Genomic DNA, 26,343 nt, shown 5'->3' on the forward strand with positions numbered 1-26,343 from the left:
CTTATTTCAGATCTATCTTCAATCCTATACATACCCGGTAATTGGAATTTGAACAGAATATACTTTATTGAGATCTATACAATAAACCAGAAAATACAGCAACTCCTAAAAAGCTCATTTCCAAAAAACTAAGATGATCATAGAGTGCACATCTGAAAAGACATGGATATTTAAGACAAAGCACAATACTCACAACTAATTTAGCAATTTTAACCTACAAAGCTTTATATATTACTGTGAAACAGAATGAAGGAAACCTCACTTAAAATGAAGTCGGGAGGCCAGAGAGGGGAGCCCTTACACATGACTACTCAACCTCAATTACAGACGCCAAACAGGAAGAATCCGTCAATTATTACCCCAGCAGGAGGAAGGAAGATTTCCTCCTTGCCCAGCAACTCAGCCAATGAGAAACCATCACCACCCTGAATTCTCACTTTCCACCAATGAATTTTTGTTCAAAACAACCCTTCCTCAGTTCCTCCTTTTTCTCTATAAGGTAACATTCCTCTCCTTTGTTTGCCGGACTTGCTTCTTGCTTTTGCTATAGCCTGCTTGTTCCCAATTACAATTCCTCTGCTATTCCTGAATAAACATTTTCCTGGTGAAATAACCATTTTGTTTAAGTCAACATTATCTATGTGTCTTGCATGAAATACATACTTTGTTCTAAAGATACTTTTTAATGATTGATGTAATTTGGTCAAATAAAGTGTTTTGTTTTTTCTTTTTGAGGAAGATCAGCCCTGAGCTAACATCTGCTGCCAATCCTCCTCTTTTTGGTGAGGAAGACTGGCCCTGAGCTAACATCCGTGCCCATCTTCCTCTGCTTTATACGTGGGACGCCTACCACAGCATGGCTTGCCAAGCAGTGCCATGTCTGCACCCGGGATCCGAACTGGCAAACCCCGGGTCGCCGAAGCAGAACGTGCACACTTAACCGCTGCACCACCGGCCGGCCCCCAAATAAAATTCTTAACATATTCATTTAGTGTTAAAAGCCACACAAAAACTGAGGAAAAAGTACACTTTCACAAAACAAACTCTTTATGAGCCAGAAATTCCTTTTTTTCCTTTAGTGTTGAAGGAAGGGGGAAAATCTTGCTAAAGTAATAAATGTTGATTATTTGAAACAGTTTACTATCTACTATAGTTCCAGATAAGAAATGTGATAATTTATTCTTAAACAATGTGTGGCATGTAACTCAAAAGCACTTTTCATCAATAATTAATATTAATAATTAACAAGTATAAACAACAAAAATACCTTTTGGAAATGTTTCAACCCAGTCCTTTCCTCATTCCACAGCCTGCCTATGCCCCGCTTTCCCCTCTATGTGGGGTTAATAACTAAACTTCCCTCATCTCTGACATGCAACACTACCCAGCAGCAATCTTCCCAAGAATGCGCTCACAAATGCACAAGACTGAACAGAATAAAAGTCTTATCAAAGTCTCCTGAATCTGGCAAATGGATTTCTAAATTAGCAGCTGCAGTTACAATCCACTCAATGGTGAATTAGGATTTTCTCCAGTAAGAACAGAATCCTGAAGAAAGTTCAACTCCAACACCTATTCTCGAACCTACAGATGGAATGTCTTAGGTCTTTAATTCAGGGATTAGCCTAGTAATAAAAATTAAACAGTCCTCTTGATTAACACAGTGGAAGGGGAGGATAATGCAAAAACTACTCATTTAAAAGAGGCCAGAACCAAGGTACTAGGATTTTATTTGGCACTCATTCTGAAGAGTATTCAGTTTCACTTTTTAAAACTACATTGCTATTCTTTCTCCATTTTGATTGTCTGTGGAATAGTGTCTCCAGAGTCAAACACATTAGCTCTTACACCAAATCAAAGGCCTCTCACCATCTGCCTCTTCCTTTTCTAGCCACCTTGCCCTAGCATCTGACATTTAAAATTTTAAGTCCACTGAAATTCATCTTTTGACCATTCATTCTTTCACCAAATTGAACATTATGCAGCTAATATCCTAAATTCCTAAAGTTCTACATCATGCTATATTTTAAATTCTTACAGCAAATACAAATTCTATAATCCTTAATTCCCTCCTCCATATACCTCCATTCCATACATTACCATTATTCTTCCTGAAAAGTGATCAGAATCACCAGCAAAAGCAGCTCAAGCATAAGTTACTCATGTTCACAGGCTGTTTGGTCACTGACATTTAAGAGTTAGAAGTAAGAAGCCCTCCCACTGGGGAGCTTCCATAGGCACTGTCTGTGTAAACGTTCGGGGATAAAGGTGTTTACATCCTTTTCTTAGCTGGGGGCCTCAGCCAGCTGTGCAGAGCATTTTGCATACATTTCCAGGGCTACCTGCTCTTTGGTTTCATAAAGTACACGCAGCAGGAACATTCAGGGACTGCTAAGACATTCAGCAAAGGCTGGTGTGCAGAGAGGAAAGCATCTGACAAATGCAGCCTAAGAAACAATGTCTCCCTTCAAGTGGAACTGCCGGTGAAGTCAGCCAGTCCTGGCCGGTGCGAACAATAATACTGGGCAGGTCATTAACTTGCCTGGTTCAGACGGCGATGAGCTCACCCACCTTTCTGGAAGCGCTATTTTAGCTGCTGAGTTTAAACAAATAAAACCCATAATTTTCTAATGGCTAAACTAGGAATGTGTTCGAAAATAGCTAACTCTGAGAACGCTGCAGAAGCAACACAGGGAACTCAGGAAGGTGCGCCTGCAGTCTGTTGTTCAAGTCTGCACTCATCTTTATAATCGCTACATATGTATTACCTTGAAAATAAGCAACCACATAAGCAAACCAGGACTTTTTTTTAAGTTACATAGTTACTGCCGCATTGTGTTTTCTCCCTCTCTTTTTTTCTTTTTCATAGCAAAGAATAAGTTAGTCAGTAGTTAACCACACAAAAGAGTTAACATTTAACTTGAACACTGGGAATGCTTTAGCTCTCAATCCTTACCCCTTCTTCCTTATTATAGTGAAAACAGATTCAGGAAAACTCTTAGTAATTTTCGCTGATCCTAGATGAGATCTGGCTACATCGGCTTCCCTGCTGCACTCACAGAAGGTCCCAATTCCTTCATACACACTCCACTCCAGGCAGCACCAAACCCCTGACCACCACTTCTCACACTCCAACAACCCTCCACCCCATCGCCAAAGATCAGCTCAAATGCCACCCCCTCCTTGAAACAAACCTTCCAGATTCCTGCCTCCTATCCCAATTTTATGGTGCTCTATCCACCGCCTAAATTCCCAGGTAATGTTATTTTTGCCTCTTTTGTGCTACTGATCACTTCTACCTTGTGTATTAGCCGTACCAATAGCTTACCTTTCCCCTTAATGTGCTGTTCCACAAGGATAGGGAATGTACTTATCTGTCTTCACTCCCCACCCCTCACCCCCAGAGTACCAGTCCTGCAAAGGCAGACACACACTAAATGTCTACGGACAGATAATAGCCACACCACACCAGTAGCATATTTTAGTACAGGGTCTCTTTCCACAAGTAGGTGGGAGGAGGGCTAAAAGGAGAACAATATTTTATTATTTAAAACAGAGAGATTGTTAGGACGCCCAGAATAGGGCTGGAAGCAGGGCTGACTCTTTTCTATTGCGCCAGCCATTCCTAACCTGTTCTCCTGTGTCACTCCTCAACAGGCGGCCTCTACACCTTACTGCACACACAGTTCCTCCCTATTGATGCAGCCCTCTCCAAACTGCTTGACTTGTCACCTGTTCTGTGATGCCCTCCATGGAAACAGGAGTATAACAAACCTCTCTCTCCTTTCTTCTTCGCTATTCATAAGTACCACAAAGGAGATGTAGCAGTTACCTAGCTATCGACATGGTGATCATATTTCCTCATCAAGAACTTACTACTATTAATAATAATAAAAATCTATACATTAAAAATAAAATCAGAGCTAACATTAATGGAAGGCTTATTTGGTACCAAGGGAGGATGCCTGGCTCTATACCTGGATTAACCCATTCGGCTCACACAACAATCCTGATTATTACCATCCCATTTCACAGAAGAGGCAACCTGAGGTTCAGAAAATGGAGGGACTTGATAAAAGTGAGGATTAAAACCCAGACAGTCCCACACCAAAAACACACACTGACATCTACGAACTCATACATCCTTAACCAGCATTCTCCACAAGTCTGGACAAATACTACTAAAGGAGAGGAGTACAACAATTGGAAACTGATTCTCCTCCTAAAGCTGGAACAGACACTCACCCATGGCCTCCAACATCTTGTTTTCCATATATAAGTAAGAGTCAGGAATGATACCTTAATTTGTTCTGTGTAGGGGCCATAAATGGTGTCATGCACGCAAGTATAAGTAGATAACACTATTCTAATCTTTCCAGTAGTGGTTAAATGTCTATTATATTATCTCGCTCACTTTCAGGAATTTTTGGTATATAACACGAACTTCGTTTGTTCATTCACTCATTCAGTGGTTAAACTGCATGATAAGAGCAGGTAAAACGGAGAACAAGAGAATGACAACACAAAATGATGTCTGATAAAATAAGGTAAGATCAAAAAGCTGTCAGGACACTGAAGAAGAGGTGATGATGATGATGATGATGGTGATATTTAGGAATGTGATATGAAAATACTCAACTGCATAAATCTTACCATAGAAGGCATTTACTAATTTCCTATTCATTCAACAAACAGTCTCGAGTGTGCACAACTCATCAGAATATATATTAGAGACGTGAGAACATGATGTGCGCACATGAGCACAAAGACAGTTACACAATGTGTCAGGTACAACAAGAAGTAAATATGAGGTACCTTAAAGGGACAACCTCCCAAGCAGGCCCAACATTTTGTAGGGCCCCTTTCTATTAGAAATCAACCTACCTTAAAGACAATACAAATAAAGCCTTAAAGGTGGTCTTGTCTAAAATTCTGCCTCAGTAACCCAAGTAACCCAAGATTTCATCTTTCAAAACCGCACTGACCTAAAAGCAGAGTATAACCAGCCAACAACTGTCCCCAGGCATGTGGCTGCTGTCTGCTTTCACTGTGCAATAAAATATTAACATAGGAGGAGAGAGATGTGGATGTATGGGTGGGCAGGGTCAGTGGTATGGAGACAGAGGGGTCTATGCCAAAGCCAAGTCACAAGGCCAGGAGGCCAAGTTTGCTCGGAGCTATGCAGCTACTGAACTTGAGCAAGTCACTTAGATTAAACCTCCCTGTCAAGCCCAGCTTGGTGAGATCACATAAAGAACTATCTATAGCCTGTCCTGGCACAAACCAGATGCTCAATAAATGTTAATTCTCCTTCCTACCTGCAGATCACATCTGAAAAGCTATCATCACTCATAATCTAAAAGACTACCTTTAAACCAGAATAGATGACGAAATCATTTCGAGGGTTTCACTCATGAGAAAAAGATGTATCTCTGCTCCCACTGTGCTTTGAACTCACAGATTTATATGCCAAGAAGGACTAATAGAAATCATGTTTCCAACCTCCTTATTTTACAGACGATAAAACTCAAGTCCAGAAAGGTAAAGTGACTTTCCCCAGGTCATACAGTTAATGGCACAGTCAGGACAAAAATCCAAGTAATCAGGTGCCCACTTTCTACTGTATTCTGCTACTTTCATTGGACTGTCAGTTATAAATGATGCTTAATGGTGCAAATACCTGTGAGGTAGTTAAAAATGTCTTTTGCCTTCAAAATAGAATAAAAATGGCAGATGGCAGACTCCTCCTACACAATGAGCATTGAGTTTGGGACAGGAGTGTTCATGAAGAGATGAAGAGCTGGAAGAGAAAAGGGGTAAGCACAGAGGAGAATGAAGGGAATCAAAGATGAAAAGAGACACAGAGACTCCCCACTTCACAAATGTGCCTAAAGATCAATTCCATTTCAGTTCACAAATTGAATCTGAAAACTCTCCCAGACAGATTTCTCTCCCCCTTTTGTCTACAAACCCAGAGGATACAAGAGCCATCACTCTCCCAGATCAGACAAAATGAAAATACAGGAGAAAAGAGAAATGAGATTATTTACCTCCAACGGTTTAAAAAAGAGGTGAAGTTTGAGTTTGCTCAAATCTCCTTAAACCTTAGGTTTTAGAAGAACCACTGCTGAACCACAGGTTTAGTGGATCCAGCGCCTGCTTATTTATCTGCCAAATGTAAATTTGACATGGAACCAATGTTCAGGCTGCTCAGGGACAGCAAGCACCTCATTAAGGAAAGGAAAAAAATCTAATTTAAGCATATCAAACTTGACAGCATAATTTTTTAAAAGATTCCCATCTCAAAGAAAGTTTATAAGCAATGAGTGAGGCTATAAGGCAATTATTTCCTGGCATAATAATAATTGCAGAACAATTGTCCAATTAGCAGTTATGAACTGAGGGAATTTCTTTGCATTGTGGCCTTACTCTCTTTGTCTTTGTTCTGAAGAAACATTCTGCCTTCAGGAGTACAAAATAACCAAAGGGCTCTTCATTATGTCAAAGAGTTTGGATGGAGTCCCCATGGCACAGGGACCTTGCCTGGTAATGAAGCATAAGGATCATCTGTTCCTATTTAAACCTGCTCATACCCTCCACAGCAGGGGAGAACCCTGACTGAAGGCCCCAAGGAGAGGAGAACCTTTGGAAGGTGACAGAATCAGGGTCATTTTGGGTTAAGACCCTCAGTCCTCCTTGGGCCAAACTCTTACCTAGAGGCCTCTCAAAAAAAAAAACAACTAGAAACATAAAAACATTATATAAAATTCTATTCAGTAAGTATTTATGAGCTTTCCAGTTAATGCAGGTCTTATACACTTGGAAACCAGAACTTCAAACCCTTCCAGCCCCATATCTCACCTGGTCAACCAACAAGTAACACAATTTTCTTTCCACTGCCCTTCAAACCTCTAGTAGTTGCTTTCAGCAGCTGGTAAAAATTCTGCTTCCTCCAACACCTTTCAACCATAAAAGGTGTGTGAGCCTCAAGAAGGCAGAATACAGCTCAACCAAAGGAAGAACTTTCTAGCAAGCAGAAGTGACTGGGAACACTTGGTAAGGCAGAGTTCTTGTCCCTGAAAGAATATAAGGAAGGGTTGCCAGGATATTGCAGAGAATGTGGGGGCTGGAGATTGGAAGAGAACATTTCTAAGGTCTCCCAACTCTTTATAACACCCCAAAAGGCTTAAAACACAGTGGCAAGTTTTACATTTTTATGTAAATTATGAGAATTTTCAATGCCCTTATCTAAAGGCTATTTGTGTGTGTGTGTGTGCTTCCAGGCTCCTACACTAACTATGTGACCTGAAGCAGGTAAATTAATTTCTTAAGGCCTCAGATTTATCATCATTTAGGGATTAAGTAATCTCTCAAGTCTCTTCTAGCTCAAACATTTTCTGAATAAACATCAAGTTTACTCTCTTTCCTTTTTACCAAATTAAATTTCAAGAATTCTATCTACCTATAAAATTTTTCAAAAGACTCTGCCAAAAATCACTATACATGAAAAGAAAATCCAACAAAGTGACAAGACACAATATAAATGGCAAAAGCAATAGGTTTCCTATATACTGTCAATTACGAGTTTCAAAATATAATGAAATTTTTTTTAAAAATTAAAAATACCTAGGAATAGTATGTAATATGAATAAAACTACAATTTTTTTTCTGAAGACATGAGTAAATACATACTATATACATGCTCCTAGATGAGAAAACTAAATATAGTAAGGATGTTGATTCTTCCAAAGTCTTTCATAGGCTTAATGCAGAGTTTCTCAGGCTCTGCATCACTGGCATTTTGTGTCAAACAAGTCTTTGCCTTTTTGGTTTGTTGTTGGTTTTTCTATTGGGGTGGGGGGAGTGCCCTGTGCACTGTAGGATGTTGACCAGCATCTCTAGACTCTACCCACTAGATGCCAGTTGCACTCCCACAAGTTGTGAAAACCAAAACTAAGTTCTGTCCAGATGTTGCCAACTACCCCCAAGGACCATCACGCAGGTGGAGAACCAGCGGTCTACTGCAAAGCCCTAATAGGCTCTTCCTATTCACTACTTTGACAATGGATTCTAAAGTACATCTGGAAAAATAAACTATACTAACAGTCAAAAAGACTTAAGAAGAAAATAATTATAGAGCTACAGAAGTAAAAAATGTGGAACATACAAGGAAGACTAGTTAAACTGAACAAAAAGAACAGATGCAAAAGGTCTTGACCTCAGATATATAATAACAACTAGTGTACAATGGCATTACAAACGAGTAGGGGAAAGGAGATTGTTCAATAAGTGGTAGTGGGGCAAATGTTTATTGTTTGGGGAAAAAGATCAAAGCTAAATCATTATCCACATTATATGTACTGATTATCTATTGCTACATAACAAACTATGCCAAAATTTAGGGTCCCTAAAACAGTAATTTATTATTATCTCCTGTGGTTCTGGGAGTTGACTGAGCTCAGCAGGGAGCTTCTCACTTGGGGCTTCTCGTGCACTGCAGTCAGATGTCAGCTAGAGCTGAAGTCATCTGAAGGGTGAAGTGGATGGACATCTAAGGTGGCTCACTCACATGCTGACTGTCAATGGGAGCACCGACACATGACCTGTGCAGATGGCTGGGGCTTCTCACAGTGTGAAGGCTGACTTCTAAGAGGCAGAAAGAAGCAGCTTTCAGGCTAGTTAATGACATGCCTACAACAGGCACAGCATCACTTCTGCTATATATTATTGGCCAAAGCAATCTTGGGCTCACCCAAATTCAAGGGGATAGTGAAATGGACTCTACCTCTTGACAAGGGAGTCACACCACAGAAGAGCACATGGAATGAGAGAGATGGTTTCAGTCATCACTGGAAAATACAATCAGCCATAATATACATAAAATAAATTCCAGGGAAACTAAATAATAAAAATAAAAAATAAAACAACTAAAAGAAAATATATTCAAGGTTTTCTTTCATTTTGGAATGCAGAAGGCAAAGATAAACAGACATAACTGCAAAAACATTTTAGCTCAAAAAGTACCATAAACAAAATGAAAAAGCAAACAAAAGACTAGCAAAATACTAGCATCCTACATAAATGCTTAATATATAAAGAGGTCTTACAAATCAATAATAAAGACAAACATTCCTATGGAGGAAAAAAGGCAAAGGACATAAACAGTTCACAAAAGAAGACTCCAATGGACAAGCCATAAAATAGACACACTCAGTGTCCTGCTACCAGAGAGTACAAAATGTGGCATAGCAACTTGGTAATACAGTCAAGGGTATTTAAAATGTTCATTTAACCTAATAATCTAGCATCATTTTTTAAGATATTTGCAGTAATATAATTTAATATAAAAGAAGCAAACTTGATTAAATAAATATAATACACTTCCCACACACATAAAAAAATCTCTGTACATGTACTTAAAAATCATATTTTCAAAGAGGACTGAAATACATGAGGCAAGTTCATCACATAATGTGAAAAAAGAGAACACAACACTTTATTTACACTATTATCCATCACAAGATAGTCACACATGTTTATTTCCTAGAATGTTAACAATGGATATCTCTGTGTCTGGGGATTACTGGTAGGTGATTTTATTTTATTCTTTATTTTTTTCAGTATTTAAACAATTTTCTACAGTAAGTATGCATTGTTTTTATACTCAGAAAAAATATGTTATTTAAAAAAAAAAATACTAGTATGATGGGCGAAAAACTGAAAAGGTCACGTTACTAAGTAACTGCCGAAAGATTAAAAAGTCAGTTTAAAAGCAGGAGAATAAGCATGATTGTGCAGCCAGTGACATCAGGGGCGATTACACCTGGAACCACTGACCCATTACGCGGCCTATTTGGTCTGCAACCCAAGCTCATGACTCAGCCGTGGCGCAGATTCTCATGTTCAGTGTGACTGCTTTATAAACTTTTCTTTTTCCCTTTTCAATATTTAGCCCATTTGTTTTCTTTGCTGGGCTCAAAATGTTTCTGTTTCTGTCTTTAGAGGCCTTTCAAACAGTGGCGGTGGAATATTTAGGAAAAATTTGTACTCACACATGGGAAGACATTGGCTTCTGCTATCCTTTAACCAAAAGCCCTCCTGAATTTCAGAGGGTCCCGTCAGGTACAGCCTCTACTGCTCCTTTAAACGGAGGAACAAGGATACTAACTCCCCAGTCTCCTAGTTCTCAAACAGGAGCATGCATCAGAATCCCCTGAAGGGCCTGTAAAAACACAAAATGCTGGGCCCCACCCCAGAATTTCTGGCTCAGTAGGTCTTGGGTGGGGCCTGAGAATCTGAATTTCTAACAAGTTTCCAGGTGATGCTGATGCTCCTGGTCGAGGGATTCCCACTTTGAGAGCCACTGCTCTAGATCATATGAACAACCAAGTATCTTTCCTCTATGGGCTACAGCTATTCATTTATCCCTACTATTCACATTAAGAAATCTTATCTGGTATTCGTTAACATAATCCATAACCCAAATAAATCCTCATTCCAGTTTCAGATGGAGTAATCCAGTCAAAGAAATAAACTCCAGCAATGTATGTAAAGATCACCTTTTCTACCATCTCTCTGCCATCCCCCTTAATTGACAACTCTCATACCTTTAGCAGCCCCAAGCCTTCCTTCACTCTTCCACTCTCCCACATAACAAATAAGCCCTCTCCAATGTTCCCAGAAATAAGGTTCTTCCCTGTCTTCTCCCTTCTTCCACTATTCTCTTGCAACACAGATTCCTCTATTCCCATTCCTCTGTTTGTCTTCCCTTACTATTTAGCTTATTAAAACCCAAGAACAGATAGAGTGGAGTGGCAGTACTCTGGGGAAACATGAGATTTCTTTCTTTTCAGACAACACTACATTTTTCTTAATAGGCAAGAAGAAACAGAAGCACTTAATCACACAAGCATTAATCATTTTTGTCCCTGTTACACATCCATCCATCTATCCCTCTATCCATTCAATACACATTTACCAGGTATCTACTCTATCACAGGCCCTGTGTTCGGTATTAGAGAACTTGGAGCAAAGGTGGGCTCATCTGAGAGAGTATGGGGCAGAAGGATGCTTCATGGACAAATAGAGTAGTTTGCCTGAATGATGTGAATTCAGACCTGAATTTTATGTCCCTTAAAACCCACTGGCAGACATCTGAAATACCTTCTTCAGAGCTTCATTCCTTTGATTTCATGCCATTAAAATGTACATGTCCTTGTTAAGGGTAGCCCTCTAAGTTGTCAAGGGTCACTTACACCTAAGTGTAAATAAGTCTCAAGCCCTTATCTATGAGGAGTGCCCTGGATGTCTTGGAGAAAGAACAGAAATGCTTTATAAGGAAGAAAAGGGTATAGGATGGGAGTCTTGAGGGTACGTGAGACAAACTACATCCTTCCCTGGTTGTGACTTCCCTGAAGGGTGCCCCTGAAATGCCCTTCCCCACTCTCCCCTGAATATGGTACCACAATGGTTCTCAAAATATGGTGCCTGGACCAGCAGCATCAGCACCACCTGGGAACTTGTTAGAAATGCAAATTCTCAGACCTCACCCCAGATGTACTGAAACAGACATTTTAGGGGTGGGGCTCACCCACTGGAATTTTCACAGGTCCTTTGGGGAATTCTGATGGACACTCAAGTTTGAGAAGCACTGCTCTAATGTCTTATCACACTGCCTGCCTCTCTACCATTAGTATGTACTATTATTATGAGTCTAATGATTTGTCAGATTCCTTTATTAGTAAAAGAATATAGTTTTCAGAAAGGTGCAAGAGGAAATTATAAGCTACTCATTGAGAGCTAAGCTCTGTGATAATGGGGCAGAGAGTAAGTGCCTGTGGCTGAGTAGGGAGCCATTGGCTAAAAAGGAAGATGGTCATTGATAAAGGTCTATGTTAACAGCTCTGTTAAGGTAAGTCCTCTGCCTCTCAAATTGGTGCAATTTGTAGTGACCACCAAAGCAGGAGTGGTTTTGCTTCTCTTTGCAATTCTCAGAGCTCTCAATAGGGCATGTCTTAACACGCAGTTGGAAAAGGTCCGCCCTGTTGCACAATGAAATGTTCATCTCATGTTATTTAGCACCCTTGGTCTCTCTTTGGAGGGGAAAGGAAGGGAGGAAAATGTATAGTTTTAGAACCAGGGAATGATTTATCATTCAATGAAACAGCACAGATAGAGGCTTAAATCAAGTGTGTGGAAATAATATGTTGTTATTACTAGTCTTAACTCTGCTAAATTATAACCTATAAACCCTGAAACGCTTGACTTTAAATATCCCATCCACGTTTGCAGGAAATCTAAATGGTTATTTCCTCCTTTATTGCATGCATTACAGGAGGATTTACTGTTGCTTCCACAAAGCATATATGAGGAGCATGTTATCCAGGATGCCAGTGTAACCAGGCACGATTGATAAGCACACAGCCCACATCACATATGTATTCTGGGAGCCTTTATGTGCAGTTAATTAGTTTAGCTATTGCTTTCATGGTTCATTTAGAAGCTTCATGCTTCATTAAATATCAATAAATTTTATCCTCAAAAAACCTTTTCAGTAAAAATACGATTGTCTCTTCAAGTGATAATCTTGTTAATGGATGTATATATTCCAAGCATGTCTATCAGGACTGACAAAACTCTGAATTGCCATGGTTGCAGTACCCTGAAGTAAAATGCAAATTATATTCTATAGTTTAAAACACATGCCTCATCCACACATATTTTCTTACAGTAGGGAAAAAAATCTTTTTTAACTTTCCAAAAACGATGCGTCTTTTAAGCTTCTATTTTTATTTCGTCAAGAATGCCTACTTATGTTTCATAAGCTCCTTTTATCCATTACATCAATTTCAAGTTCTCTTTATTGGAAAGACAAGCTTTTAGCAACTTTTCATAGTGTGAAAGAGAAGTTTTCAGGAAACATGTTCTTCACTGCTCTGATACATGTGTCCAAAGAGGGCAAGGGTCACAATTACTGGGCTTATCCCATCCAATATTATAGTCATTTCTATCAGAGAGTGATCTGGGCTGTTCACTGAATGCCAGGAGCTGGGGGTCGACTGGGGAGGGTAAGTATGAGGAAGGAAGAGCTTCATCTACCTAAGCAGAAATAGGGCCTTCTGATACATTCTATCTTGCCTTCCAGGTGCAGCTCACGTATTCTCTGTGGAGACATCCCCAGCCTGCTCAGACGGGGAAGTTGTCACTCTTTTCCTCATTTTCCTTATAGAACTTTGTTAACGCTTCCATTATAAAATGTAATATAATGAATTATTGTGTTATCCATTCATTCATTCATCCATTCATTTGACAAAAATGTATTTCTAAGGATACAATGTAAACAAGACAAGATCCACTTTTTCATAAAGTGTGCATCCTAGTGGTCAGGAGATGCACAATAAAACAAAATAAATGAATAAGATAATTTCAAACAAGGATAAGTGTCATGAAAGAAAGAAAACAGGGAGATGGGATTGAGACTATGAGAGGGAGGGGGTTACTTTGGACTGAGTGACAGGAAGGCCTGTGAAAGAGAGAGCTCATAAACTGGGATGCAAACGGTAAGAAGAAACAAGCCATGCAACAACACAGTGCAACATCCCAGGCAGAGGAGGCTACAAGTACAAAGACCTGAAAGCTGATCCAGCTTAGCATGTTGGAGGAGGGAAAAGAAAACCAGGCTGGCTGGAATGTACTCAGCAAGGGGAGCATGGTACCAGATAAATTTGGAGATAACTTGCCAATCTTTTGGCTTTAGACTATGAGCTCCTAGAAAACATACCCTGTGTGTTACTTGAGTTTGAATCTCTAGTCCTTAGTCTCATATCTGACACATGGCCTACAAATGTGTGCTGAATAAATGAACCAAATGAGCCATTTCCCAAGGTCACATATGAAACATTGGGGATTTTTTTCTATCACTTTGTACAATCTGCCTCCTCTCAGCCACTCTTTCAATATGGACAATCATGTTCTATCCTTTCTGTGCAAAGATAGCATACCATGGACTCTTAATGCTGGAGACGGAAGAACTGCAGAAGCTTTATTTTTTCCTGAGGAAGAGTCACCCTGAGCTAACATCTGTTGCCAATCCGCGCCCCCTCCCTACCTTTTTTTTCTCTTGAGGAAGACTAGCCCTGAGCTAACATCTGTGCCAATCTTTCTCTATTTTGTATGTGGATCACTGCCATAACATGGCTGACAAGTGGTGTAGGTCAGAGCCTGGGATCCAAACCCACAAACCTGGGCTGCCAAAGCAGAATGGACCAAACTTAACCACTACACCACGGGGCTGGCCCCAAGAAGGTTCTTTTAGTTATTTTTCCATCAGAGATCATGAATTTGTACTTGAAGATCCATATGGTTTTACTGATGGCTCTTGTGACCAAGAGCAAAATACATTCAGGAGGGGAGAACCAGGAGTTCAAAGGGCAACCCGACAGGGTTTTAAAAAGTAGCTCAGAAGAGCTCAGAGCCATGTCCTGGGATTTATTTATTTATGTAGTACTTGAATTCACCCAAAAACGGGACAACCAAGCATGAACATTAATATTAATGTCATCACTGTCATCATCATCATCATCATCATCATCTCTTTGAACACAAAATAATATAAATGAACTTTCCCAGCGAACTTTATTATCATGATAGATGAGGAGAAAGAGGAAAAAGAGACAGCCTACTAGAAATACTTTCATTTCCACGCTACAAAACATTTTCAGTCCTTCCAAAATTGGTTTATTTTGTCTCCTCTGTTTCTTCCTCGTAACAGGCATGGTAGACGGGAGACAATTTTTGAATAATGGATGAATGGATGCCTGGTTTCATTTCTTCACAATAACCCCCGGTGGTGATAAGGAATTGACCATGTTGGCACTGACAGGCTTCGAGACCACCACAAATCCAGAAAGCCAACTGTGGCCACATTGGATACGTGTAAGAAATGCAGACTCACTGGGTTTATGAACACCAGTAAAAATTCCAAGAGGGCCTGATGCCAGGAAAATGCCTTATTCTGTCAGAAAGTACATCTCCCACACAGCAGCAGGTCTGGCATAGCTTGAGCCACATGTTAAAAACAAAGCAAAGTGACATGTGATATGGGCCTCACTGCCTGATGACAGAATTCACGAGCTGTCTTCACTCTGAGCTTTTCTGGAACAAACTGAGTGCACATAGCCCAAGCCTGTTTGATGGTTTTGTCTTATTATCATGTTCTTTTCTGCAAAGTCTTTGCCTTTTAGGTAACTAAGATTTTTCTTATTACAATTTCAAGATTTATTCCCAAATGACAAATAATAATCTAATTCTAAGGAACTCTGTACTTTTCAATCTATTCTATAGCCAAGTTAGTGTTTCAGATATATTAAACCTGTTTCAACCCCTGGAAGCATGTAGGTGACTTCAAAATACATTCAGGGGTCGGCCCGGTGGCATAGTGGTTAAGACCACATGCTCCACTTCCGTGGCCCAGGGTTCGCAGGTTCGGATCCCGGGCACGGACCTACACGCAGCTCATCAAGTCATGCTGTGGCAGCATCCCACATGCAAAATAGAGGAAGACTGGCATGAATGTTAGCTCAGGGACAATCTTCTTCAAGCGAAAAGAGGCAGAGTGGCAACAGATGTGAGCTCAGGGCCAACCTTCCTCATCAAAAAAACCCCACAAAATTCAAATCAACTGGTAAACCATGTAGTGGCACCTCTCTTAATATTCATTGTGTAGACAATACTTTAGTATCTCCGCTGGTAAACATCATAGTCTACAGTACATTGGTTTTATGAAAGTCAATTTTTAGCAATGTTGGCCTACTAAAAATCCCGTTTTTGTCAAGTTTTTTGTTTTGTCATTTCCATACCTGTTCTGACCTTGGATCATAAGAATAAGAAGAGCTTTCAGTTACACTGGGCAGAGGAGCCACGATGGCAATAAATGGCTTCCAAAACACCCCTTTGGGGATGCATTGTATTTTCTTTTCCCCCTTAGTCAGTGTCTATTTGTCTCTCTCCCTCTCGTCCAGCCCTGATTATTATGGTTTAGAAACAGCCTATCTTATTTGTTGTGTTAGTGTCCTAAGGCTGCCACAACAGAAGGACCACAAACTGGGTGGCTTTAAACAACAGAAACTTATTCTCTCACATTTCTGGAGGCTAGAAGTCCTGAATCAAGGTGTTGGCAGAGCCATGCTCTCTCGGAAAGCTCTAGGGGAGGATTTTTCCTTGCCTTTTTTTTAGCTTCTGGTGGTTGCCAGCAATCCTTGGCATTCTTTGGCTTATAAACACATCACTCCAATCTCTGCCCCTGTCATCACATGGTATTCTCTCTGTGTGTCTTCTGTGTTCACATGCATTCTCATCTCTGCATCCATGTCCAAATTTCCCCCTTTTTATAAGGAAACCAGTTATTGGATTAGGTCCTGCCCTAATCCAGTATGACATCATCTTTTAACATGATTACATCTACAAAACCCTATTTACAAATAAGGTCACATTCTGAGATTTCAGGTGGACATGAATTTTGGGGGGACACTATTCAACCTAGTATGGTTGCTAAGCCAGCATCTTTTCAATTACCACTTTTTCCAAGGGGTCTGAAGAACATCGCCAACTGAAGAACATCTGTAGCCAAAATAATTGCCCACAGAAGAACAGTAAAAGGAAGGTGACATAATTCAATGAAGAAGTCTAACAGGAAAATTGCCACAGTTTGGTAGTTTCAGGACTGAATTATTCTCACCTGTGAGGTCAATTACCAACAGACTATCATGCAAAAACACCTACCCAGCCACTTCTGCAGGAAAATGTCCCTTTTGACTGAACCAATCTCTTCTTTGTACTCAGCTCCCTAAGTGAGACATCTCTACCCAGCTCTCATACCATCCACATGAAGACAGACAGGAAAAGTACCAACAATGGTTGGGCATCATGTTAGGCACTCTATACACATAATATCATCACCTCCATCAGAGAAGGGAAGAAACTAAAGCTCACAGAGATACAGCAATCAGCCCCAAGTCAAACAGGAGAGTTAGGGTCTGAACACAGATCTGCCAGAGTCCAAAGCTGATGCATCATTTTTAATGTTTGAACATACATACACACACACAGATTTCAAAAATGACCATTTCATTTACCCTGTATCTGAAACACTTCCTCTTCTCAATCCACAAAATATTAGAACTGGAAGACACCTCAGATATCATCTAATACAATAATTTCATTTTATAGATGAACACATTGAAGAACAGAAATGATAATTGAATGACTTGTTCAAGATCACAGGAATAACTAGTCACAAAACTGGGAATAGAGCCTCAGACTCTCAGGCTTATAGTCCAGGCTGGCAATATCTAGCCTCTCTAGTAGCACGTAGTCGTCTCTGTAGTAAGACCACATTTCACAAACAGGTCATCGTGGTGGTTTGGAGTATGGAGATTGAAATTAGATTGCATAGATTCAAATCTTGGCTTGTCATTTACATATGTGGGCCAGCCACTTAATATTTTAGCTTCAGTAGTCTGAACTACAAAATGGAGGTGATAAAGACATGCGTCACATAGTTATCTAGTATTTAATAGGATTGTTGAGAGGATTAAATGTGCTCAGAATAGTACCTAGTGCACAGTAAATGCTTAGTATATGTTAGTTGTTGATAGCGGTTTTGTGGTTTTATTAGTAAATTATAATTTTAATAATAATCATCATCATCCAATAAAAAGCTACAAATGAGTGACTTCAGTGTTTTTCATCACCATATGTTTCTAGCAGCCACACTGGTCGCAAGTCCTCATTGAAGAAGACAGTGATACAGTGATTTCCTGGTCCTTCATAATAATTAACTTCAATCTTATTTCATAATCTACTTTATGCCGGTCCAATTGCCATGTTTTCCTCTAAACACAAAATGTGCAAAGGGTCTATAGTCTAGTTTTAATTTCCCTGATTGTGTGAGTCCACATTTAACTGCCTTCTTCAAATAATGGTGTGTCATTTATGTCCTGAAAAGCCAACAATGTTATTACATCCTGACTCTGACAAATCCTTGCTCTTGTCTCTCTCATCTTATCTCTATGAGTCTCAGGAAGGCAAACCCTGGGAAAATTATACAAATAGCCCCAAATATTTGAAATCAGCATTGTCCTCACATGCGTATGCCTCTCCAAAAGCTTAGAGCATTTCTCTTTCAGTTTTATTCTTTCATTAGCCGAAGGCTTGCTAATTAATTGGAATTTTCCAGGGCTTTTGTTGTTGTGACAAAGGGGAACAATGCAAAGGCTGATTCCTTCTTGTTAAAGATGTCCATCCACCCTCCAAAGAGTAGCACAGAGACGGCGGGGATAAGAGGGGGGATTAAGTCGACTTTGAAAGGGTCAGACTTCATGAGTTCCTGCACCCCCCTCCTCTGCCCACCGCGGCCTTCATCTTCACCAAAACTGATTTATGGGAAGTGACATCTTAACCATGGCTTTTATCCCTCCAAAGGAGAGGCTGCTTAGAGGGCATTATGTAGGATCTAAAATTAGATGGCAAAGAACATCCTATAAGCATGGAACAAACAATATTGGGAAGCAAAAGATACTGTATTAGGTGAGAGAGCTATTTGAGAACAAAAATTTATGGATCAGGGAGGAAGGGAGTAAAACTCAGATGAGCATTCCCAAGCAAGGCACAGACCAGACTTAAAAGAAACAAAAAGATGCTTAATCTTCGCAAAAATAGCGCTGCTTAAACCAAAAATAGCAGAGCAGCTGGAGGCTAGGAGTAGGGAAGGGGAATGAAGAGAGATTAATTCTAAATTTTGTTCTTGGTTTCCCTTTCAAGGTATCATGCTATGGTTTGATACACTGGGTTACTGGAACTTGTGGAAACCCTCATGGGCTGTGTTTCACCCACACTGTGAGAGGTTCTAAAGCACCTCTGCCTTTCAGGTTCCACGGATGCAGAATAACAGAGGCTGGAGGGGTCCTCAAACATGGTGATGGGGCCATTGCAACATCATCCCTGCAGAGTTTCGTTTGATATAAACCTACTGGAATATCCTAGGCCAGAAAAATAAACCATCCTACGTTTTTGAAAACTACATTCTTTTCCATGGAAAAAAAGGTTTACTAATTTATTTGTTTATAGGTAAATGCTTATAAAAATACTTTGTAATACCTGGACCCAGACATTGTGACATGGACCTACAATTTCATTACAGCAGAACCTGGAAGGCCTTCAAAATATCTCTCCCTCCAGGCTGATGCCTGAAGGGCTATCACTCCAGTCACCTAAGGTGCCACAAGGTTTTGAACAAGCTGAGTATGAAGGGCCTGTGCAGATATCCAGATAGAACTACATATAGGCAATTGGAAGGGAGAGCCTGGAAATGGGGCTGGAACCAGGTTCTGGGGGTATCAGTAAGTACAGAGCCTTCCATGCAAGTGAGATTGCTCAAGGTTCACATATATAGGGGATGGAGAATTAGGGATAAGATGGAACTCGAGAATATCCAATGTTAAGGGCTGCAGGCAGAAAGGAATTGGCAAAATAGGAAGAGAAAGTGTGTCTAGAGTTGGGTGGGGTGAGCAGGAGGGAGAGGGAGGGGAATATGCCACAATATTTAAAGACACAGACTCTAGAGTGAGACCACTTGGCTTCAAATCCTGGGACCACTGCTTACAGGACTTGGAAGATCAGACAAAACACGGAACTTCTCTACACCTCAATTTTCCCCTCTGGAAAATGGGGGAAACAATAGTACATCACATAGTTGTTCTGATGAAAAGTACTTGACATGGTGTCTTGCTCATATTAAGCACTCAAAAACTGTTAGACATGGTTAATATGTTTATTAAGAAGCAAACAGGACTAAAAGAGACACACAAGATAATAGGTGAGTAGGAGCATCTCAGATCCTTTCCTAGAACTGCTGTGAATACCCTGAAGAGTGGAAAGGAAAGCCACAGCCCAGAAGACATTGGGGAAAACCCCATAGGACAAAGAGAGACCACACAATGAGGACGATGGGGGCCCCAAGATAATCTTTTCCATAAAAAGAGGCACATGATGCTTGGTTACTAAGAGGTGATGTGGAGAATAAACCATAAAAATAACTACTCTTAGAGCAATGGCAGAGTGAAAGTGAGCTGCACTAGAGATGTGAGTGCAAGTTCCAGCCTGACAGCTAACCAACTGCTTATCCTTGGAAAAGTTCCTTCTCCTTCCAAAACTTCAGTTTTGTGGGCTGGCCCGGTGGTGCAGTGGCAAGTTCACATGTTCCGCTGTGACGGCCGGGGTTTGCCAGTTCAGATCCCGGGTGCAGACCTACGCATCACTTGTCAAGCCATGCAATAGCAGGCATCCCACATATAAAGTAGAGGAAGATGGGCATGGATGTTAGCTCAAGGCCAGTCTTCCTCAGCAAAAAGGAGGAGGTTTGGAGGCAGATGTTAGCTCAGGGCTAATCTTCCTTAAAAAAAACCCCAAAAAACAAACTTCCATTTTGTAGATGCTAACTTTAGGCGACTGAAATCCCTTCCAGCTCTCAGCATTTATGATTTTTGTTATTCTATAATTTAGCTTAAGAATTCAGTAGCTACACCTGAAGGCAGTAACATTGGTGAAGACATTAGGGATCAGAGGGACTGCAATCTCTTGTGTCCTTAGCATGAATCAGAGAACCCAAAAGTCACCTTCAGTTTATTTAAAGGGGTAGATGGTGATGTGGAGACAACCATGTCTTCCTTCCTCTTGTTTGTCCTCCTCTGTTTGCCTGAAAACCAGAGATGAGAGGAAGGAACAGGATAAAAACTGAATCAAGACTGAGACTAAAGCAGTGTTCCTGTTCACCAGCAATTCCAACAAAGCTTTGGAGTGGGGCAGGAGGACGGTGGATATAAGCAAGACAAACATGCACATAACATTGATTCAAGTGGAGAGTCAGAAGTAAAATCAATTAACGTGGGATCCTAAAGGATAAAGATCACGCCTAACTAGTCCGCAACCCTCATTTTACCATTGAGAGAAATGACTCGCAGAGAGGTGAAGTGAATTGCCCAAGAGCAAACAGTTACTGACGCAAAGCTGGAAGAGGAGCTCATGTTTGCTGACTCAGTTCAGTACAGATTCCATAGAATTACGCCTCCAACTGGTTAAATTCCAAATTATAACATTTCCTAATAAGAGATTTTGTGTGGGAGGTAATGGGAATAATTGACTAAAATTGCTAAATTCTTGGGAAATCTTTGGATTTCCCCATTTTCATGGACAGCTGACAGGACAAACAGGAAAGGAAAACAAAACACATTAAGCCCCTACTACGTGCCAGACATTCTGCTAAGTGATTTCACATATCTTCTCACATAAGCCTCGCCACTCTGTGACACAATCTTGCAGTTTCTGAGCTCCCTGAAGAGAGGGGCAGGGTCTTACTCATTCATGAATCCTCAGTGCCTGACAGAGTGCTGGTACACAGTAGGTGTCCAATATACGCCTGCTGAACGAGTATAAGATTTTCCTGGTGCATAAAATAAGGATAAGAGAGAGTAAAGCAAAGTATTCTAGATGGTCACATAGTTAGTAAAATTGGCAGCATCAGAATCTGAATTTGGGGTTGTCTGACTCCACAGTGCATTCCTGTTCCTTTCAGAGCACAGGCTGCCTTTCATATACTTTTCTCCAACCCCAACAAAAATCCTTATTTTCTAACAAATGGACCGGCTGATTTATATCACACTTGTGGCTACTGCACCCTCTTCTTTAAATCCTAGTTTGCTTTCAAAGTGTTTTTTCAAGATGCCACTTCTGGTCTGGTTGCACCTCTTCACTGGCCAAGCATGGTCAGGATCTCTAAGGGTACCAAGGAGCACACATTCTCAAGGGCCAGCAGCAAGGAGCCACAGAACCACAGGAGGAGCACACTGGTCTTGAGCTCCAGTTTGATGTCTGCTCCTACCACACAGAGATAACATAACTGGCTTGGTTAAGTGCAATCTTTCCTTTCCTTCTTGACAGGTTTCAACTTAAAACTCAGCAAGCAAGTCAGACCAATTGTTGTCTTTCTTGTCTCTCTCTCTCTCTCATGCTTGCCAAAGCTTCAGACTAGCTCTATTGTAAATGACTGTCTAAAGTACATCCAAAAATGAAGGGTTTTTTTTTTTCCTAATTATATATATAAGAGAAGCCATGTCTTTCAGATATTTTTGACTTGAGGCTGTTAAGTAGACTCTGTTTGTTCCATCCAAGAAAGCCCAAAGAAATGGATAATGATCCAAAACAGACTACATTTGAACAGTTCTGTATATTATATGCAAAGAAATGTTCCCACAACAAAGTCACTAAATGAATGTCATTATGCCTGAATAGAGGAATAAAACTGAATTGTGATAAAAGCAAATTGTTTAAAGGATCTTCAGTTCACGTCTACCAAATTATCTTGAACATTATGTGCTAAACAAAGGCTCTGATACTCACAGTATTAAGTAATAGAAACATTTTGAGAAATACACCAACATTTTTACTTTAAAAACAATTTATGTATCATTTTCTGGTTTTATGAGTACTGTTAACTGTCCTCCAAAACTTTGAACAGTGCTAAATTCTTTGTCAGCTGAATATTCTACTATACTAAGTTTTCTTTAACGCCGGGGACCATGTTGGGATGCTTTATGGTAAAGTGAACAAGGAACTCCATGGAAATAGACATAAGCCTTGGTCCCTGGTTGGGTCTAATCATTGAAACATCAATCTGTTTAATCCAGAGTCTCTAACTATTACATAACCAGACAATTTTAATGAAAATGATGGTAGCAATGTAGGAAAATATATGTTATTTAACTTATAATTGATGAGCTATTTAAACTATCTCACAGAGTATTCTGAGAGACAATTTTTTCCTATGGCGTCAAAGATCATTACCACCATCCTCAATGACAAAGGAGGAGAGAGTTGATTGTCCTGTCTACACTTGAAACATCTCCAACCCTAGGTAAATCTTGGCCAAGGCTTTTGCTGCTGCCCAACATTATCAGCTGGTAGTTCTCTGAATTCTAATCTCATAAATGAGACCTCTACTATTTGGCAGGCACAAGGAGAGCATGAGGAATGACATCAAGATTTCTACTTTGCATTCAATGACCTTTAAAAAAAAATAATATCATTACTAGCCCCAGACTCTGGAAATTACTAAACATGTTTGAAAGCCCTAAGAAGTTTACCAAGGCTTTCAGATAAGTTGATAGTGTTGGCAGTGGTGAGGTCTAACAATGTCGTTTTAGCATAGAGAGCTGGAAAGAACAGGAGGGAATGAGCTGAATGATCTGGGTGCTAGTCTCACAGCTGCCACTTACACGTGATCCAGGATTTTCCTTTGCTATAAAGGAAATAGCAAAGGGGACAACTGGTGAAATCACTAAGATCTGTATATTAGATAACAGTATGTATCAATGTTAATTTCCTGATTTTGCTAATTGTACTGTGGTTACATAACAGAATGTTCTTGTTTTTAGCAATACACACTTGAGTATTTAGGGATAAAAGGGCATCATGTCTGCAACTTATTCTGAATGGTTCAAAAAAACAGAGGGAATAATGGAGCACATGTGGTAAAAAGTTAACATTTGGGAAATCTGGGTAAAGAGTATAAGAGAATTTTTCGTACTGTTCTTGCAACTTTTCTGTTAAGTCTGAAATTAAATCAAGATAAAAACTTAAACTAAAATAAATCCTACGTATACAATTGGCAATCAGTAAATATTCACCAAATGTCATTTTAACTTCTCTTGGACACAGTATCCTCATATGCAAAATGAAAGAGGGTTGAACCAGGGGATTTTTTTACATCTAGCTATCCTCAAGTCTCAGATTCCAATGATGAGTAATGAATCATTTATATAGCAATTTTCCTGCAACATATGGAGAAAACAATAACAACAGCGGTAGACATGATTCCTGCCTTCAAGAAGGCCGAAGTGATAAAATAGAGATAAGTGTTCAGAAAGAGTTAAAGATAATTGGGCGAACTTTTCTGGAAGATATATGAGTTTCAAATGGGATATTAAAAGGAGTAAATATACGAATTAGCAATGAATTTAGAGGAGACTTTACTGGAGGGCTACTCTTGGACAGAGGCATGGCAGCAGGCCTGAGGGAGTCTCCTGCCATGAAAACCAAGCAAGTGTGTACTGGCTAGGATGAGTGAAGCTGGGCTAGTCTACAGGTCTGGACTTTTGATCAATTTTCTAAAACCAACATGAGGATGGAACCAAGGCATGGGGGCTGATGCTAGAGTATCCTCCCAGACTGACGGGAAACCTCCAACACAGTATGCCACGGACAGTTTATTTAAAGTCTGTGAGATAGTCATCTTAAAGTATGCATCGATTTTGTTCTCCAAGCATATACCCAATGCAACATCTCAAAGATAAAGCACTGCATGCAGTCAACACATTGCTCTGACCCCAAAGTAGGCAACTCTCAATCGGAACTAAAATGTATAGTGAAAACAATTCCTTCTCCCACTCTGCAAAGTCTTCAGAAAGGTATCCATGTTCTATCCAACATCTGTATGCTCAAGGCGTGCATTTTATTAGTAACTACCTAAATTCACCTAAGCGAGAGCATTCCAAAGACTACCACACTAAATACTAAGTATAAAACTTCCATGACTTCCCATAACTGGGATTACACACAGTCAGGCAGAGAACACAATGAGAGAGAAAAATGAATTGGTCAATTAGCAATTATTTAATTAAGAGATCATGTACCTAGAACTGTGCTCATGATACCTACCACATACAGATCATACAAAGGGAGCCATATGAGAGTGATCAAGCTTCTAAGGATGAGATTTATCACCACCCACATGCATGGTGAATGCACTTTTATTAGTATCACCTGTAAGTCACATTTAGAATACTAGACATTCACTCTTAAAATGCTATGATTTTCCATCATGGACAGGGTATTTATTACAATTCAATTGTGCAGGGATGGACATGATATTATACATATAAGTACAATATTCACCAACACAGTATGAAGATAAAAGAGTTCTTTTTATTCACTAAAAGAGAGTCTGAGGAATAGCTTAAGTTAAGCCTTCAAAAATGAAATGTGTTGTATCCAAGCATAGTAATAAAGATTCCATAGATGCTGCTTAGAGAGAGATTAGATTAAAATTTAACCTATCACATTCTGTTCTTCACCTTAAAAGAAATTATAAACTCTGTCTTTAGGCTTCCATTTTTAGTGTTTAAAAAAAAAAAAAAGGAACACAGATGGAATAAACCTCATTCACTTAATTTGAAAATCAGATGCAGACTTCAAAATCTGGAATAAGGAAAGATTCTTGCTGGTTGATTTCTTTAAGGAATTTATCTTTAGCTATCTGAGAGGAGAACTGCTTACATCATCCAGTGACCTTTAATGGATTGATAAGTGATCACATGATACAAAAATTTATGACAAAAGCAGTTATATGGAAGGAGTCTGACTAAGATGGTTTGAACTCTTTTTCTCTTAATGGAGCTTAAGTTTAAAACTGGGTCTACACTGTTTAGACTTTGCAGTTGTCAATGAGTATAATTTGGAACTACCGTACCACACAGAACAAATGCTTAAATGTCAACTGGCTGAAGGATTAAATGACTGAAGAGGGCTGGTGCCTAAGGAATAAAATTTTTAAAGTCATTTAAAGGAAAACCAAGAACCAAAGGTTGAGAAATGTTTGTATTTTGTTTGTATTTGAGGTGATAATGACCAAAAGTGTTTTTGTGGGTTTTTTTTTAACTTTCAACAATTAACAGATTGCTGAACATTTCCATCTTGTAAAATGCCTCTTTTATACCAGGTACCTTGTGTTAAGGGTATGTGAAGACTGAAGTTCAGTTCTGACTGCAAATGCTAAGAACTGAGAAAAAAATATGTGCCCCAAAATGAATCACATTCAGGCTTAGAATAAATCCATGTGAATATATATTTTCCTATTTACTTGGAAAGTCTTGTATTTGCATCTGTCTTTCTTACTATCACTAAGCTTTCTTTTCTGGGGGTAATGGCTTAGCTTCAACTCTCAATATATACAGCCTCTTAGCTATTTCATTCCTAAGAGTAAGCTGGGCACTGACAGGCGAGTAGATATCTTCTAGTCCACCAAGGTCATTTGGTGCCCACATTGCCAGTAGTTTCTCCCAGTGAAAATCTAGACTTGTTTCTATATATCTACTATTAACCCAAATCCTGATGTACAGTATTTTTAAAGTCCTCTCTTATACTAGCTATTTAGCACTTTCTAAAATATCAACTATAGATCATGTTATCTGGACCTGAGTTTTAATAGTAAACATGATATAAAAGTTTTTGTGA

General features: G+C 39.7%; 1 protein-coding gene across 3 annotated transcripts in view; it reads right to left on the bottom strand.

The window, feature by feature from the left end:
• The window catches only part of GLIS3 (GLIS family zinc finger 3), a 445,549-nt gene that overhangs the window by 316,527 nt on the left and 102,679 nt on the right, over nt 1-26,343 (bottom strand). Inside the window, exon 1 of one of the 3 annotated variants that reach the window (XM_046665011.1) lies at nt 2,101-2,120. The exons of the other annotated variants lie outside the window; for them this stretch is intronic. The gene's annotated coding sequence lies outside the window, so the exon portion shown is untranslated. Of the gene's footprint in view, nt 1-2,100; nt 2,121-26,343 lie in introns of those variants that run through there. 3 annotated transcript variants of the gene reach the window in all.

This window comes from Equus quagga, chromosome 6, assembly GCF_021613505.1.
Source record: "Equus quagga isolate Etosha38 chromosome 6, UCLA_HA_Equagga_1.0, whole genome shotgun sequence".
In the NCBI taxonomy this organism is placed as follows: Eukaryota; Metazoa; Chordata; class Mammalia; order Perissodactyla; family Equidae; genus Equus; species Equus quagga.